The sequence below is a fragment of the Triticum aestivum genome, chromosome 5B, assembly GCF_018294505.1.
Source record: "Triticum aestivum cultivar Chinese Spring chromosome 5B, IWGSC CS RefSeq v2.1, whole genome shotgun sequence".
NCBI classification, from domain to species: domain Eukaryota; kingdom Viridiplantae; phylum Streptophyta; class Magnoliopsida; order Poales; family Poaceae; genus Triticum; species Triticum aestivum.
Genome location: NC_057807.1, coordinates 634,193,325 through 634,198,832, shown reverse-complemented (window position 1 = coordinate 634,198,832; position 5,508 = coordinate 634,193,325). Strand labels below are relative to the sequence as shown.

The 5,508-nt window shown below is 39.6% G+C and overlaps 1 long non-coding RNA gene across 3 annotated transcripts; it reads right to left on the bottom strand.

Annotated features, from left to right (window-relative positions):
* Positions 1-485: 485 nt before the first annotated feature.
* On the bottom strand, positions 486-2,984 carry LOC123113797 (uncharacterized). Of its 3 annotated transcripts, none has more exons than XR_006456202.1 (3): positions 1,503-2,984; positions 982-1,019; positions 486-705 (listed from the first exon to the last, which is right to left on the bottom strand). It is a non-coding gene; the product is annotated as an uncharacterized lncRNA (long non-coding RNA). The 3 variants fall into 3 exon arrangements; XR_006456204.1 differs by having other exon boundaries at positions 987-1,019; XR_006456203.1 differs by having other exon boundaries at positions 486-1,019; positions 1,443-2,984.
* Positions 2,985-5,508: the final 2,524 nt, after the last annotated feature.

Here is a 5,508-nt window from a genome sequence, read left to right as displayed (position 1 = left end):
TCTGTTTTTTGTTTCATAGAAAAATCATACCTACCGAAGTCCAAACACGATAAAACTTTATACAGATTTTTTTCTAGAACATAAGAGACCCTAAAAGCTTCGGGAAAGGACGAGAAGTCCCATGTGGAACTCACAAGCTAGGTCAACGTGCCAAGGGGGTAGGTCGCCCCCCCCCCCCCCCCCACTAGCATTTTCCATGCAACTACCAGAAACAGGAATATTTCTGTGGGTCAAAAACCGACAGGAAAATAGGCAAAACTGTCAGGAATAGTATTTCCTGTCGGTCAACCGACAGGAATACCCGCCAGCCATAGCTTGACAGCGATAGGAAATAATGCCTGTCGGGTAGCCGACAGGAAAACTATTCCTGTCGGGGGGCCGACAGGAAATTGAATATCCCTGTAGGGACAGAACCGACAGGAAAATAAAATTGGGTGGACAAAAAAAATAAAAATGATAGAAATACTTTTCACAAAATTGATCCATTTCACAACAAATCTAGAACATACACAACTGAATTGGTTACAATAATCACATGTATCTACTTCATATACAAATCTGTCTATAATCAACATACAACGGTTGAAAGTCACTGAAACAGAGGAGCACATTTAACACACAAGTTCTTTAACTACATACACAGAAACAGGACCTCACTTGTCACTCAATCGCAGCTTGGATTGCGGGCTTCTCTTTCAGATTAGCCTGCACCAAATAGACTCAATGATGTGCTAAAAAAAGAATAGACTCATTTTTTGTCAAGTGTCAATTGCTAAAAGATTGCAACTAGGACCACATATCTATGTGATACAGTATAAGAACATATTCAGCATCTCAATTTCTCAAATTAACATTGCTAAACCTTGACACCATCCCTTTAAAATTATCACATAATAACTGAGCAGAACTATAAGATACAGAATTGTATAAAATGATGACAACAAATGCATGAGTAATGTTGTTTTGAGAAAATAGTAATACCTAACCTCGAAAGGATGCACCTGTTCAATATAACAGTTCTGCAATGAAGAACACAGATAAAAATACATTATATTTCTACATGTGTTGGATAAACAATAAACAAAGAAAATGGAGAATCAGCATACAGCTCAACCTAATTTGCAAACCGCTCAAGAATAACAGGGAGTTTAAGTCTCTGTCATTTATATGGATCTGTGCTGCACTTTAGACTAGTGTCGACTGCTTACAATTTTGAGTAGCATCTAGATAACTAGTAAAGCTACTTGTTATTAACAGAGCATACATTTCACCCTAAAATATAATGTCTAGGTACATATCAGATGTTGTTGAGCATACTAGTGTAGCATGATCTCGCAATATCAAAAACTTGTATCAAAATTAATCATTGCATGAATATGTACAGAAATTGGAACTAATGATATATCAATCTGCAAATTAATAGATGGAGCTGGGAATCATACATATGGAACATAATTTGTAGCAACCTTGCTCATATGTTTCAATCAGTACAAAGCATGTACCTGAAACAGTGAAACAGATTGCCTATAACGATTGTCTTATTTCTCCATCGATGTGCTTCTCAGTAGATGAAAGCCTCTGTATAAAACAGGACCAAGATTTAATAGGCATGGAGGCTACTTTCTGCAAAACACGTGAAAGGAGAAATCTTATCATTGTTGCTTCTATTTGGAGTATTGTGATGAGTTAAAACAATCAGTAAAAAAGCTTTCGCAGCTTAGTACAATAAAGAAAAAGTAGGGGGCAAGGCCACAAGTTAGGTCTAAATCATGAACCAACACCACAACTACTGAACCAAGTCGAGTGATAACCTCAACTTCTTGTTGCCAATCACTCTGTTTCACTGATGATGTTCCTAGTACTAGCAATGCAAGTGCTCAATGCTGCTTCCTAAATGCTAACATGACAAAATAGAATAAAATCCAGAGGTATGGACAGACAAATTATAGATCGACATTTTATGGTGCTGGATAGTAAGACAGTAAAAAGAAACCTAGGAAATACAAAGAAAATTAACACTTATACTGAAACAGCATTTCAACATCTGAATTGTTAAGGCAAGCAGAAAACCATACCTTCACCCAGCAGCTCACAGTCAACACAACAAGCACTCGAAGGCAATCTTAGTTCTGTTGTGCATAGGCTATCTGTGTGTGTGTGTGTGGAGATAAGTATAAACACAGTGCTCATTACATAGCAAAATTAGAGACTGGTAGAGATTAGGTGGAAATATTACATGTATTTCAACGGAAAACAGAGCCAATGCTAATCATCCCATGTATTCCACTCAATCTTAGTAGTAAAAAGTTCAGAATTTATGGAAATGTATGGCTGTCTTCAAACTAATTTATAACTAATTAAAGGGGAAATAAATGATTAAATTCCTCAAATCAATAGCTCGAATCTGAGGCTAGATCTGGCGTACATATATAATTATATGGCTGAAATCTGACGCTTGATTTGAGGATTCGTTGAGCTGCACCAGATTTGAGAGGTTCGGAGAAGCTAGTAGGTAGAAGAAACGTGTTTGGATTCAGGGTACGTACCTCCGTGAGGCCGTCGAACTGCACGAGTTGGAGTGGGTTCTGAACGGCGGTGTGTCGATGTATCCAGGAGCTGGGGAAGAAGCACAATCTGGCGATGTTAGAGCTGTTTGAGCAGGGTCGTGGCCGTGTGCAGGAGTAGGCCAAGCACGGGTGTGGCTGGGGGGTACCCACGCCGGAGCTACGGCGGCGGCGCAACCCAATAGCAGAGGAGCCATGGGTGGTGGTAAGGGGCGCAAGCAGAGTGGCCAAGAGGAGCAACACGTACAGATCAGAGAGAGCCGGCTCAGGTGCTGGGGTGACCTCGGAGCGCAGTGCGCCGGGGAGGGACGGCGGTCGGCGGCGGCGCGAGATTTAGGGGCGCAGGAGGTAGTGTGGATTTGACGCGGATAAGGAAGCTTCGCGGCCGGACTAGGTCTTTTGCGATGCGCGGGCCAAAAACTGAACGGGGTAATGATTTTGGCGGGTGGGCTGGGCGGGCCAACGTTTTTATTTCCCTGTGGGCTGAGGAACGACAGGGATAACAACTTTTACTGTGGGCTACTGCGGGACCGACAGAAAAATTATTCAACTCACAGAAAAATTCCAGTTTCTGGTAGTTATGTAGCTCTGATTGCCCTATAAAGTACCATATTTTCTGAAATGCTCGGAGGGAGACCCGAAACAATTCTTCCGTCGCTGCAAGCCTCTGTTTCGGAGCGATCCCATCTAGAGCCCGTACTCTGTCGGAGGTGGAAACCATTGGGGAGGCAATCTTCATCAACCTTGTTGCCTCCATGATTATGTGTGAGTAGTTACTTCACGGTCCATGTCCTTTTCTCTCTTTTTTGATATTCAACACAATGATCTCCTCTGAGATCAATCCTATGTAATCTTTGTGGTGTGTTTGTTGGGATCCTATGAATTGTGTGTTTATGATTAGAATTATCCATTTAAGTAGTTGAATGTCTTGAGATTTATTTGCTACCTAATTTTATAGCTTTGTATTTCTCTATGATCTATGCATCTACTTTGTCCAAATTAGACTGGTTTGTCTTATGGGCAATGTGATTTGTAGTAGATTCAATCTTGCGGCGATCTAGCCCTCTGACAAAAGGATTGATAAGGCACGTATTGATTGTTGATGCTAAGGGTAGAATGACGGGGTTCGTTTATATTGATTGGTCTTAATTTGTCTACATTACGTCATCTTGCTTAATGCATTACTATGTTTATCATGAACTTAATACTTTGAGATGATGGTAGATAGAGGTCTTGGGGTGGATTAATAGTAGTAGATGCAGATGGATTAATGGTCTGCTTGTCACAAGCCTATTACCTATGTATTCATTATGCCTTGGATGATCATCATAACTATCCACAATTCTATCAATTGCACAATGGTATTTTTTATACTACCTTGGATGACCATCATAACTACCGATGTTGTGCATCTGAGAGAGATGCCTCTAATGAGCCAATGGACCTTGGGTCCATTTTCCATTAATACTAAGAGTACTATAATTACATTGCTTGTTTTATTTCTGTTTCGAATTTTATTGTTTTAACTTCCACTACCAGCTTTAATCCTGCAACTAGCAAGAACAAGCGGAGTGATGACCCCCTTATTTTTGTAGGGTGCAAGCAATTGCTTTATGTGTGTGCGGATATCGTTCACGTTGTTCATGTGTTGCCTCATTTTGGATCGATTACCTTGGTTCTTAACCAAGGAAAATACTATCTGCTATTATATTGCTTCAGGTTTCCTCTTCAGAGAAATCCAACAACTCCATCACTAGTAGCAGTGAGCAATCTCAAAATCCATAAACTGTTGCATGCCACTGAAGTATTATGTGTTCAACCTAGCTTTACCAGTAATACAAGTTCGATCCATTGCCTGAAAAACATAAAAAAAAGTTCATAGGAATTTGCATTACCTAATCGAGGAAACACAGAGTAAATTCCTACGATGACTTTTTGAAAATAGATCGCACCTGAAATCACCTCTGCTTTACTCTATCGCAATCTGCTACATTTGATCTGCGTTAGGATTTCCCCGAAGAGGAGAGGATGATGTAGTACAATAGAGATAAGTATTTACCTCAGTTATGAAACCAAGGTTATCAATCCAGTAGGAGAACCAAGCAACAACCCATTAGCAGCACCTACACACAAACGACAAATCCTTGCAATCCAGCCAAACAAGGGGTTGTCAATCCATTGACGGTTACGAGCAGGATTAAACTATATAGTTTTTGATTGATAGATCAAAAAAATATAAAATAAAATAAATAAAAGAAAAACGCAGTAAGGTATTTTTGGTTTTAATATATGATAGACCCGGGGGCCATATTTTTCACTAGAGGCTTCTCTCTTGAAAATAGCATACAGTGGGTAAATAAATTACTATCGGACAATTCATAGAAAAGCAAATAGATATGACAATATTCAAGGCAATGATCTTATATAGGCATCACGTCCGAGACAAGTAGACCGAAACGATTCTGCATCTACTACTATTACTCCACACATCGTCCTCTATCTAGCATGCATCTAGTGTACTAAGTTGATGGTAAAACGAAGTAACGCCTTAAGGAAGATGACATGATGTAGACAAGATAAACTCGCGTATGAATAAACCCCATATTTTTACACTTAATAGCAATGATACATACGTGTCATGTCCCCATCTGTCACTGGGATTGAACACCGTGAGATAGAATCCATTACAAAGCACCTATTCTCATTGCAAGATAAATCAATCTAGTTAGCCAAACCAAACCAATAAATGGGAGAAGAAATATGAGGCTATAGTAATCGTGCATAAAAGAGTTTAGAGAAACTCAAGTAATATTCATGTATAGATCTGATCCTAAACTCACAATTCAGGATCCCAATAAACACACCACAAAAAGTCATTACATCGAATAGATCTCCAAGAACATCGAGGAGAACATTGTATTGAAGATCAAATAGAGAGAAGAAG